Source organism: Dasypus novemcinctus, chromosome 9 (genome assembly GCF_030445035.2).
Source record: "Dasypus novemcinctus isolate mDasNov1 chromosome 9, mDasNov1.1.hap2, whole genome shotgun sequence".
Classification (NCBI taxonomy): Eukaryota; Metazoa; Chordata; class Mammalia; order Cingulata; family Dasypodidae; genus Dasypus; species Dasypus novemcinctus.
The window spans coordinates 98,590,277-98,604,241 of NC_080681.1; the positions used below are offsets into that span (position 1 = coordinate 98,590,277).

The following is a 13,965-nucleotide window of genomic DNA, read 5'->3' on the forward strand; positions in this document are numbered from 1 at the left end:
CAGTGTATCATGACCAAGATGGGTTTAGATGAGGAATAAAAGATTGGTTTAACAAACAAAACCCAAATGAGACTAATTAATAGACTAAAAATAAATAGTTTTTGAGCATACAGATACAAAAACAGGTTTTAAATTTTAGCCAATATACATTTGTGAGGGCAAAAAGGCATAGAGTAGAGACCTAGGAATAGAAGGAAAGTCCCTTAATCTGGTAAAAGCTCTCTATAACAACCTACTGCAAATATCATGCTTAGTGATGAAATGTTCAAAGCTTTCATCCCTGAGAATGGACATGAGGCAATGTACCTGCTATAACCAATTATATTCAACAGCGTACTGGAATTCCTAGCCAGAACAGTGAGTCAAGAAAAAGAAACAAGTATAAGCATTTTGGAAAGGAAGAAATAAAGCTGTGATCATAGAGAAGTCCACAGGTAAATAAAAATTAAGTAAGTTTAGCTATTTTGCCAGATATAAGTACAATATATAAAAAACAACTGCCTGGGAAAGTGACTGTGGCTCAATCAGCTGGGCTCCTGTTTACCATATGGGAGGCCCTGGGTTTGCATCCCAGGGCTGCCTTGTGAAGGCAGGCTCGCCCGCATGCCGCAGAGAACCGCCGGCCTGCAAGCACCACGGAGAGCTGCTGGCCTGCAAGTACCAGGGAGTGCCAACTCAGCAAGGTAACACAATAAAAAGGGAGACAAGTAAAAAAAAACACAGAAGAGCTTACGGCGAATGGACACAGAGAGCAGACAGCAAGCAAGCCTCAAGGGGTGGGGAATAAAAAAAACACCAAAAACACAACTGCCTGAAATTTTAGAGAGACAATTTCAATAATATCAAAACACAATGATACTTCTGGGAAGATGGAGGATTAGAGACACACAAAACTCACTTCTCTTGCAGAAAAAGAGCTAGAGGACAGGCAGAAACTGTCCAGAAAATGTTAGAAGGCTTAAGACACCAGGGAAAGGCTGGACAACAACCAGAAGAGAGAGGGGCGAAGAAAAGGAGACTTGGCAGGGAAAATTAATAAGGCAGCAGTCGCAGCTGCTAGCAACCATTTGATAACCTTTGGAGCAGATACCAGTGGGTCCTCTGGCCCCTGGCTGGCAGCTACAGATCAAAGGGGTCACAGGGGTCCAATTTCCCAGAAAGGGATAGGGAAGGACTCACCCTACCGCCAACTGGCTTTTGGCTAGCAAACTTGGTCTGTAGCATCCCAAGGGTCACGCCCTTCCAAGCTGGGTGGATGGAGACATAGTTCCCCCTGGGAACCCACAGGGAAAAAAAGAGAACTTGCCTTCTCAAACACCCTCCCTGGGGACCTGGACTGGTCGCTGAGTGAAAATTTAATTCCTCCCTGGGAAAAGGGAGGGGTACAGTCAGCCCAAGGCTTCTGAGCAAGTTTGATTTGCAAGGCTTGGCTCTGAATAGCCTGCCCTAAAGGGAATTCTCCAGAACATTGAGTCTACACTGCCCAACAAGACTAGGTTCCAGGGGACACATTCCCCTCAGAGTCTGAGTGGAGAGGTCTGCTGAAGAGCGCCATCTGCTGACAGACCATGTAAGTCCACGCAAAAAAGGTAAAAATAAATAAAAGAGGCTTTTGGGCACTCTTATTACTGGGTCCATGGCTCTGGTTTAGGCAGTTAAACAGGGGCAATCCTAAAGACCTAGAACAATCTGAAACAAGAAAAAGAACAGCAGCAACACGTGACACAAAATCCCTAGGCGAGAGAGAGAGAAACTAACCATCAGAGTAAACGCACCACCATAATCAGATACGTAGACATAAACAAAAAATTATAAGCAATACTAAGAAATAGGAAGATATAAGTCAGGCTAAGGAACAAAACAAAGCTCAAGGTGAGATAAAGGATATGAAACAACTAATCAATAATGTTCATACAAATCATACAAAAGAGCAGGGGAATAGCAAAACAGACTTTAAATGCAAAGAAAAAAAAAAGTTGTAGAGATGAAGATGGTCATTATATACTCATAAAAGAGACAATTCATAAGTAAGAAGTAACAGTCATAAATATCTATGCACCCAACCAGGGTACCCCAAAATACATAAGGCAAACTGGCAAAACTGAAAGGAAAAATAGACTTCTCTACAATAAAAACTGGCAACATCGACAAACAACTCATGTCAATAGATAGAAAAACTATACAGAAGATCAACAAAGGAAAACAGAGAACTTAAACAATATGATAAATGAGCTGGACCTAACAGACAAAGACAAAACTTTGCACCCCAAATCAGTAGGTTATATATTCTTATCAAGTGCTCATGGCTCTTTCTCCAGGATAGACCACATGTTGGGTCACAAAACAAGTCTCCATAAATATAAAAATACTTAAATTATACAAAGGACCTTCTCTGATCGTAATGGAATGAAGCTGGAAATCAAAAATATATAGGAAAGGGGGAAATTTGCAAAAATATGGAGGCACACTCCTAAACCATCAGTTGGCCAAAGAAGAAATTGCAAGAGAAATTAGTAACTATCTAGAGATTAAGATGCAAATAAAATCCGGAATGGAAGGGGGAACTTTACAATTGACCCCACAGAAATAAAAAAGATCATTAAGAGGATATTATGAAAAACTGTATGCCAAAAAATCAGACAATCTAGATGAAATGCACAAATTTCTAGAAATGCACAAACAACCTACACTGACTCTACAAGAAATACAAGAACTCAACAAATGAATCACAAGTAAAGAGATTAAATCAGTCATTAAAAATCTTACAAAAAAAAAGAAAAGTCCAGGACTAGAAAGCTTCACAGATGAATTCTACCAAATATTTCAAGAATACCAATCCTGTTTAAACTCTTCCAAAAACTTGAGGAGAGAAAACTGCCCAACATATTTTATGAAGCCAACATCACCCTAGTGACACATATAAATATAAGAAAATTACAGATTGTTCTCTAATGAATACTGATGTAAAAATTCTCAACAAAATACTTGCCAATCAAATCCAACATCATATTAAAAGAATTATACATCTCAATCAAGTGGGTTTTCACCCTGGTATAAAAGGGTGGTCCAACACAAGAAAATCAATGTAATAAACCACATTAAAAAGTTGAAGGGAAAAAAACCCAGATGATCAACTCAATTGATATAGAAAAAACATCTGACAAAATCCAGCACCTTTTTTGATAGAAACACTGTGAAAGGAAGGAATAAAAGGTATATGAAAAAAAATTTTAAAAACCCCACAGCCAACATTGTACTCAATAAGGGGAGGTTGAAAACATTCCCTCTAAGAACAAGACAAGGATGCCCATTGTCACCACTGTTGTTCAACATTGTCCTAGAAGTTCTAGCTACAGCCTAGAGCAATTAGGCAAGATAAAGAAATAAAAGGCATGAAAATTGGAAAAGAGGAAGAAAACCTCTCACTATTCAATCTTACACTAAAAAAATTCTGAAATATTTACAACAAAACTACTAGAGCTAATAAATGAGTTCAACAAGCGGCAGGATACAAGATCAACATGCAAAATTCAGTAATGTTTCAATACACTAGTACCAAACAATGTCAGGAGGAAACCAAGAAAAAGAAATTCCATTTACAATAGCAAAAAGAAAAGAAAAAAGACTCAAATATCTAAGAATTAATTTAACCAAGGATATAAAGGACCTATATTCAGAAAACTACAAAATACTCCAAAAAGAAATCAAAGACCTAAACAAATGAAATGACTTTCCATGTTCATGGATAGGAAGACTAAATATCATGAAAAGATCAATTCTTCCCAAACTGCTTTACAGATTTAACACAATCCCAATCAAAATTCCAACAGCCTACATTAGAGAAACAGAAAAGGCAACTACCAAATTTATTTGGCAGGGAAAGGGGCTCCAAATAGTCAAAAACATCCCTTAAAAGAAGAGTGAGGGTGAACCCTTCCTGAACTTGAAGCATATTACAAAGCTACAGTGGTCAAACAGCATGGTAAACAGGAAGCGGATTGGGTTCCCACCTACAACATGGAGGCCCCAGGTTTGGTTCCCAGTACCAACTAAAGAAGATGAACAAGACAGCAAGCTGATGCAATGGGCTGGCATGGTGAGCTGACGAAACAAGATGATACAACAAGAGACACAAGGAAGAAAACATAATGAGAGGCACATCAAAGCAGGGACAGAGGTGGCACAAGCAACTAGGCGCCTCCCTCCCACAAGGGAAGTCCCGGGTGTAGTTCCCAGTGCCTCCAAAAAGAAAGATAAGCACAAAATGAACAGATAGCATGTGCAAATAATGAGGGGGTGGGGAAGTAAATAAAATAAATATTTTTTAAAAACCACATAACAGCACGGTATTGGCATAAAGATAGACACACTCATCAGCAGAACAGAATTGAGAGTTCAGAATTAGACTCATACCTCTATGGTCAACTGATTTTGTTTTTTGTTGTGGTAGTTGTTGTTTAAGATTTTTATTTATCTCTCACCCCTTCCCTCCCCACCCCAGTTGTCTGTTATCTGTGTCCATTTACTGTGTGTTCTTCTGTGTCCACTTCTACTCTTGTCAGCAGCACACTCTCTTTTTGTTGCGTCATCTTGCTGCGTCAGCTCTTCATGTGTGTGGTACCACTCCTGGGAAGGCTGAACTTTCTTTTGCGCTGGGCGGCTCTCCTTACGATGCACACCCCTGCGTGGCACGGCACTCCTTGCACTCATCAGCACTGCGCATGGGCCAGCTCCACACAGGTCAAGGAGGCCCTGGGTTTGAACCATGGACCTCCCATGTGGTAGGCAGATGCTCTATCCATTAAGCCAAGTCCACTTCCCTGTTTGTTTGTTTGTTTGTTTTGAGGTACTGGGGGCTGGGGATTGAACCCAGGACTTATATGTGAGAAGCTGGTGCTCAACCACTGAACCACATCAGCTTCTCTGAGTTGTTTTTTTTCATTTGTTTTGCTTGTTGTTTGTTTTTATTTTTTTCAGAAAGCACTGGGAACCAAACCCAGGACCTCCCATGTAGGAGGTAGGAGCTCAACTGCTTGAGTCACATCCACTCCCCAAATGATTTTTGATAAGCCAACCAAGTCCACCTTACTGGGACAGAAGAGTTTCTTCAACAAATGGTGCTGGAATATTGGATATCCATAACCAAAAGAATCAAAGAGGAGCCCTATCTCAAACCCTATAAAAGAATCAACTCAAAATGGATCAAAGACCTAAACATAAAAAGCAGGACCATAAAACTCCTAGAAGATAACATAGGGAAAAATCTTTAAGATCTTGTGGGAGAAGGGGTGTCTTAAATCTTATACCCAAAGCACAAGCAACAAAAGAAAGCATAAATGGGACCGCCTTAAAATTAAACACTTTTATACCACAAAGGACTTTGTGAAGAAGGTAAAAAGGCAGTCTACTCAATGGGAGAAATATTTGGAAATCACATTATCTGACAAGGGTTTATTATCCATGACTAAACAATAAAAAGATAAATGACCCAATTAAAAAATGGGTAGAAGTCTTGAATAGACATTTTTCTAAAGAAATACAAATGACAAAAGAAAGAAGAAAAAAAAAAGAAAAATAAAGTTCAATATCAGTAGCTATTAGGGAAGTACAAATCAAAGCTACAGTGAGTTATCATTTTGCACCTATTAGGATGTCCACTATTAAAAAAACAAAACTACAAGTGTTGGAGAGGATGTGGAAAAATAAGAACAATTACTAACGACTGGTAGGAATGTGGAATGGTACAGCTGCTGTGGAAATCTGTTTGGCATTTCCAAAAGAAGCTAGATATAGATTTGCTATGTCACCTGGCAAATCACTATTTGGGATATACCCAGAAGAACTGAGAGCAGGGACATGAATAGATATCCACAAACTGATGTTCAGAGGCATTATTCACAATTACTAAAAGAGGGAAATAACCCAGGTGTCCATCGACTGATGAACAGATAAACTAATTGTGTATGTAACATATAATGGAAAATTATTCAGCTGTAAAAAAATGAAATCCTGGAGCTACGACAATTTGGATGGACCTGGAGGACATGAAGTTGAGAGAAAACAAGACACAAAAGGACAAATATTGTATGATTTGCTATTATGAACTGAATAAAATGAGCAAACATGTGGAGTTAATAGCTACAACATAAGTCACCAGAAAATAGAATGAGGTTAAAGAATGGAAAACTGAGCTTTAATCTGTGTAGAACTGGTTAAAAAGCTGTTTGGAAATGTTTGGAAATGAATAGACATGGTGAAAGTACATCATAGTGTTTGTAATAAGCAGTGCTACAGAATATCCTAAATGTAGGTAGTTCAAAAGGAAAGGTCTAAAGTCATGTATATCACTAAAAGGAAAGCTAAAAAATGAAACATGGGACTGTATACCATAGTGAAAACTTATAAAAAGTAAGTATGGTTAACAGTGCATACACAACAATGTTTTCCTTTGAAACAGAACAAATAACGTTAACGTTACAAGATATTAATATCAAGGTGATATTTGGGCAAAAATACAATCAAAGCAAACTATGCACAGTAGTATAAAGTAATATATTAATATTGCATTAATGGTAAAAAAGAAAGGATGCTAAATGAAAGAAACTAGACAAAAAGTACTACATATTGTTTGAGTCCATCTATACAAAACGTAAATACAAATAAACTATAGAAACAGAAATGGATTTGCTATTATGTATGGCAGGAGAAACAGAAAGATTGAGAGGTGATTACTAAGGGGTAGAGTTTGTTTTCTTGCTTGTTTATTTACTTACATATTTGTTTTGTTCTTTTTTTTTTTTTTGTGGAGTAATGAAAATGCTCTAATATTGACTTTAGTGATGAATGCACAACTTGATGACTATACCAAACACAACTGATTGTACGTACACTTTGGATGGACTGTATGGTATGTGAATATATCTCAATAAAGATGCTTTTAAAAAAGTGATTAAAACACACACACAAGGAATAGGAGGGGACGGTAGGAAGATGGCAGTGTAGGAAGCTCTAGGACTCAGTCCTTCTACCAAAACAACTATTAAACAGGCAGAACTGTCAAACAGCTAACTTGAAACTCCAGAGGCCAGAAGAAGCCTGTACAGCAACCAAGGAAGCACAAGAGTGTGAGGCTGATACATTATGCAAAGAATAGTAAATTGTTCTCTCCATGTGGCAGCTACTAGCACCTAGCTAGCTGGATGGTGACAGAAAGGGACTTAAAAATCCTCTTCCCAGAGACCAGGGGTAGTCACCACTGATCAGCTTTTAAGATCGATGGGGGCTGGTTCTGAAGGCAGTCATTGTTTGAACAGGCCGGGTCAAAGGTGGCAGCAGCCATTGTTTCAACCCACCCAGATAAAGGCAGTGGCAGCCATTGCTATAACCCACCTATTTGCAGATGATACAATCCTACATACAGAAAATCCTAAAAATCAACAACAAAGCTCCTAGAGCTAATAAATGAATTCAGCAATGTGGCTGGGTAAAAGACAAACAACCAAAAATCAGTAGTGCTTCTATACACAAGCAATGAACAATAGGAAGATGAAATCAAGAAAAATATTCATTCACAAAAGCAACTGAAAGAATCAAATATATAGGAATAAATATAACAAGGATGTAAAGGACTTATACCCAGAAAACTACAAAATATTGCTAAAAGAAATTAAAGAGGGAAGCGGATTTGGTTCAACTGATAGTGTGTCTACCTACCACATGGGAGGTCCAGGGTTCAAACCCAGGGCGTCCAGACCCATGTGGTGAGCTGGCCCATGCACAGTGCTGATGCATGCAAGGAGTGCCGTGCCACACAGGGGTGTCCCGCATATAGGGGTGCCCCATGCGCAAGGAGTGCGCCCCATATGGAGAGCCGCCCTGTGTGAAAAAAGCACAACACACCCAGGAGTGGCACTGCACACACAGAGAGCTGACGCAGCGAGATGATGCAACGAAAAAGAGACACAGATTCCCGGTGCTGCTGATTCCCGGTGCTGCTGACAAGAATACAAGTGGACACAGGAGAACACACAGCAAATGGACACAGAAAGTAGACAACTGAGGGGGGTGGGAGGGGAAAGAAATAAATGAAAAATAAATCTTAAAAAAAAAAAAAGAAGACCTAAATAAATAGAAGGATAATTGGTGTTCAGACTAAGTATTGTTAAGATGTCATTACTACCCAAAGCAGTTTATAGATTGTATACAATTCCAATCAAAATTCCAACAACCTTCCTTGCAGAAATGGAAAACTCAATCATGAAATTTATGTGAAAGGGTAAGGGACCCCAAGTAGCTAAAGACAACTTGAAAGTTGGAGGACTCATACTTCCCAATCTTAAAACTTATTACCAATTCACAGTAATCAAAACAGCATGGTACTGGCATAAGGATATAGAGAACAAGGAATTAAATTGAGAGCTCAGAAATCAATGCTTACATTTAAGGCCAATTGATTTTTATTTATCTTTTAATGATTTGAGCATCTCTTTAATATCAATAAATGACAAACTGCAAAATAAGAAATCACAAACTAAACTCTCAAATATTGAAACTCTTATGATTATTGATACAAGACATTATGAAGAGAAGGCAGCAATACATTAACATATTCATAAACTCTCTATGATGATATATTTTGTGGGGAAAATTGGGTGCTTGTGCATCATTTTATACTTGGTGAAATTTGAGTCAAGTGAATGGATTATGCACCAACAATTAAATTTTAAAATGCCCTGTATTAGTGATCCAAAGTGGTGCTGATGCAAAATACCTGAAATTGGTTGGTTTTTATAAAGGGTATTTATTTAGTGTAGGAGCCTGCAGATACCAGGCCATACAGCATAAGTTACTTCCCTCACCAAAGTCTATTTCATGTGTTGGAGCAAAATGGCTGCCATTATCTGTGAGGGTTCAGGCTTCCTGGATTCCTCTGGGCTCTTTTCTCCACAAGTCAGCTGTAGACTATCAGGTGAACAGCTCTGTCTCTTTTCCTGGGGTTTCTGCCATGCTAAGGAGCCATCTCTATTCCTCTGTATTCTCCTGGCTCAGGTCCTCTCTTCCTGGGGTTTACTTCTCTTTTCTCTGTGAGTTGACTTCCTGGGGCTCCAGCTTAAGGCTTCAGCATCAAACTCCAACATCAAAATTCCAACAAGAGAAATCCTCAACTCTGTTCTTTGCCATGCCTTTTATCTGTGAGTCTCTACCCCTTTGGTGGGAACTCAACGCCCGACTGGTACAAGGGGTTTACGTAATTACTTAATAAAGTAAACCTATGAATCCAATATAATCTAATACGCCCAGAGGAAAAGATCAGTTTACAAACATAATTCAATATTTCCCTTTAGAATTCATCAATAATATCAAACTGCTACATGCTCCTCAAAAAAGATGGAATCAGAATCAAACTTGTAAATTTTTTTATTAAAGAATTTGTGAGCTCACAAAACCAGCATTTGTAACATAGAGAATTCCCATACATCACCTCACCACCAATACCTTGCATTGTTGTAGAACATTTTTTACAAATTACGAAAGATCAAAATATTACTGCTAACTGTACTCCACTGCTTACATTTGTTGTATTTTTTTTCATAAACCACGCTATTATTAGCAGCATGTACTAAGATTGCTCATGTTATATAGGTCATGAGAAAACATTCTCATATTTGTACCACTAACCACAGTCCATAATCTACCACATGGTTTATTGTGTTACACAATCTCATGCTTGTGTACACTTATTGGCTCTCAGTTTCATCACAGAGTTGCACTGTCATCACCTAAGTCAATTTTAGAATATTTTCCTTACAACAATAGAAAAAAATCCCATACCCTTTAATACTCCCTTATTGTTGATCCTTAGCATTGATGTAGTATCTATTTAAGGTGAGTTGATTTTTGACAAGGTAACAGAGACCACTCAACTGGGAAAGACCAGTCTCTCTAACAACAGGTATGGGGGAACTGGATCTCCATTTGCAGAAAAAAAAAAAGTAGGACCCCTACCTCACACCATACACAAAAATTAACTTGAAATGGATCAAAGACCTAAATATAAGAACTAGAACTATTAAACTCCTAGAAGAAAACATAAGGAAGCATCTTCAGGACTTTGTGTTAAGCAAAGGTTTCTTAGACTTTACAACCCAAAGCATAATTAACCAAAGAAAAAATAAATAAACGGGACCTCCTCAAAATTTTAAAAGTTCTCCTCAAAGGGCTTTACAATGAAAGTAAATGACAATCTACAAAATAGAAGAAAATATTGGAAACCAAACATCCAATAAAGATTTAATATCTAGAGTATATAAAGAAATCCTCCAACTCAACAATAAAAAAAAATCTAATTTAAAAATGCACAAGAGTTGAAAAGACATCTCTCCAAAGAAGATAAATGGCCAGAAAGCAAATGAAAAGATACCCAATATCATTAGCCACTAGAAAAATGCAAATGAAAACCACAATGAGATAGCATTTCACACCCATTAGGAATGACTGCTACTAAAAAATAAGAAAGTAACAAGTATTGGTTAGAATACAGAAAAACAGTCACACTCATTAATTGCTGGTGGGAATGTAAAGTGGTGCAGCCACTGTGGAACAAAGTTTGGCAGTTCCTTAGAGAGCTTAGTATAGAACTACAATGTGAACCCAGAAACCTACTACTAGATATATACCCAAAAGAATAGAAAGCAGGGACTTGAACAGATATTTGCACACAGGTGTTCACAGCAGGATTATTTGCAAATGCCAAAAAATGGAAGAAATCCAAGTGTCATCAATAGATGAACAGATAAACAAAATGTGATATATATACACAACAGAATATTATTTAGCCGTAGAAAGGAATGAGTCCTGACAAATGTGACAAAATGGATGAACCCTGAAGTCATCATGTTCAGTGAAATAAGCCAAACTAAAAAGAGAACAAATATTTTATGTTCTCAGTGATTTGAAACACTATGGAACTATACTACATAGTGAATCCTAAGTTAAACCATGGACTTTAATTAACAGTACGACTATAAAGTGTGCTATAACATCAACTGTAATAAACGCTGCACACCAATGCAGGATGTTGGTGGTGGGGCAGTGTATGGGAATTTTGTATTTTATGGATGACTGTTTTGTAAACCCACAATAAAGGAAAAAACCTGAAAGTGAAAAAAATACCTACAAGGAATAGCTGCTCTCACCATTCTTAGTACTTCTGGAAGTTCTAAGCTGTGCAATAAGGCAAGAAAACAAAATAGAACAAGCATATGAATTAAGCAAGAATCATAGGTATAAGGCAGGAAGGTCGAGCCCAGGAAGGTCGACCAAATACTCTGAAATTCCAAAAAACACATGGGGGAGGCCAGCAGTTGACATGCCATTTATTTACACACATGTCCCGATGACAGCCTTTGGGCAGCAGCCACACCATACAGTGAGGAAACAAAGATTATACAGGGCTAGACAAGACAAACAGGGGGTCTAGCTAATGCTAATGCATAGAGCAGCTTGAGGATATACATAGTTAATGATTAACAGTGAGCACGTCATACAGGGAGAATCACGTGGGTTCCCAGAACAGTGATGGGCAGCACATATGCAGGTTACTGATTACTATGCCTAGGGTCCTGTGTATGCTGTAGTAGAACCTTCCAGGATGTACTGCTGGCCAATCCCACCCCACCCTTTCCAGCAATCTATACAAATAACTAGTGGGAGAGAGAAGTGGCAATTACATGTCCCTACAGCAAGATATAAGAACAAATAATTTTATCACATTTCCTTATACTAACAATAAACACATGGAAAACAAAATTAAAAACACAATATTGTTTACAATTGCTCCAAAGAAAATAAAATTGCTTAGGTATACATCTAACAAACCATGTACAAGAAAATGACAAAATGCTGATGAAATAAAAAAGATCTAAATGAATTGAGAGAGACAAACCATGTTCATGAATTAGAATATGCAACATAGTAAAGATATCAATTCTCCCCAAACAGATCCATAGCTTTAACTTAATTGTTATCAGAAGACCAAGAGGGAGCGCATGTAGCTCAAGCAGTTAACCACCCACCTCCCATATGGGAGGTCCCAGGTTCAGTTCTTGGTGTCTCCTAAAGACAAACAAACAACAAGCACATAAAAGGAAGATATTGAGCAAAAACAACAAGACAATGAGAAAAAAACAAGGAAACCATGAGAAAAAAAACAAAACAAAACAAAAAACAATGAACAGACAATGAGCAAAAGAACAAGAAGACAACAAGCAAACACAAACAAGCAGGGAGTAGATGTGACTCAAGCAGTTGAGCTCCCGCCTCCCACGTTTGGTTCCCAGTGCCTCCTAAAAGAAAAAAATAGACAAGAAAAAACAAAACAAAACAAAACAAAAAAAAACCTAACAATGAACAGAAAATGAGGGCAAAGAAAGAGCAAAAAAATAATGAGCACACACAGGAAAGAGCCATCTCAGGAGGTGGGGGGAAATCCTACCAAGATATTTTGTATACATAGACAAGGATATTATAAAGTTTATATGGAAAGGCAAAAGAAAAGTAAGGCTAAAACAATTTTGAGTAAGAAGAATAAAGAGAGGGAAATCATTCTGTCTGATCTTAAGGTTTACTATATAGTCACTGTAATCAAGACAACACAGTATTGGCAGAGGGATACACACAAAGATTAATGTAAGAGAACAGATAACCCAGAAATATAAACTTCAAAAATATGGTCAGCTGGTTTTTTTCCTCTTCTTTAAAAATAAAATTTATTAGAGAAAATTGTGGGTTTACAGAACAATCATGCATAAAATCCAATATTTCCACACACCACCTGCCTTAGTTTGTCACAGGGCTGCCAATGCAAAGTACCAGAAATGTTTTGGCTTTTATGGGATTTATTTGGGGTAAGAGCTTACAGTTCTGAGGCATTAAATGTACAAATCAAGGCACCATCAAAATGTTTTCTCACCAAAGTCAGCTACAGTTGATCCTGGGATCATGCAACATGATGGGCTCATCACCTCCACCTTGAGCTGCTCCATGGGCCCGATCGCTTGGGGGCCTATTTCATGCCTTTATGCTCTGCTGGTTTCAGGCTCCAGGACCTCTCTCAGCCTCTCAGGGCTTCTTTGATTTCTTACAGTTCTCTCTGCATGGCAGGATCAAAATAGTGGCTTCCTTTCTCTGTGTATCTCTGTGTGTCTATCTATATAAAGGTCCAGCAAGAGGGTAGAGACCCAACCGGAGTCATGTAGTCCAATCAAAAGGGTTCCACATTGACAGGAATGGATTCTTTTCCAATTGAGTGGACTTGGCAGCCTTGTCAAAAATAAATTGGCCATAGGGGACTCATAGGAAAATGGTGTTCGAGTAGGGTGGCAGGGCTCAACTCTCTTACAAAAACAATGGAGAAAAAGCTATCTGAGGGAGCTACTATGGGGGTTGCAGACAAAGAGAGTGCTATGCATTAACCAGGAGGGAGAGGGACAGAAAGACAAAAAAGCTGAAGCAAAACTGTGAGTTACCCACCCCTGTGCCATGGAATAGCATTCATCACCAACTCTCACAGTGAACAGCCTGGGTAAAAACCCATGGCTCACTATGCCAAATGAGAGGGAAACAGACATCTTCCTCCCTGGGAGGTGGGAGGGTGAGGTGGAGGGTAGAAAGTGGTTTTTCTAAACGATACTTAGTCTTCTAATACATGAACAAGGAATGTCCTTCTATTTATTTAGGTCTTTGATTTCTTTTTACAATGTTTTATAGTTTTCTGTGCACAAGTCTTTTATATTCTGGTTAGATTTATTCTTAGATAATTGATTCTTTTAATTGATATTGGAAATGGAATTTTCTTTCTTGTGTCCTCCTCGGATTGCTGATTACCTGTGTATAAATACATACTGATTTTTGAGTTTTGCTCCTGTATACAACCACTTTGCTGAATTCATTTATTAGCTCTAGTAG

The 13,965-nt window shown here is 38.2% G+C and overlaps 1 protein-coding gene across 1 annotated transcript in view; it reads right to left on the minus strand.

Annotated features, from left to right (window-relative positions):
* Positions 1-13,965, minus strand: part of AGO3 (argonaute RISC catalytic component 3) — a 189,931-nt gene that overhangs the window by 132,964 nt on the left and 43,002 nt on the right. The window lies entirely within an intron of this gene.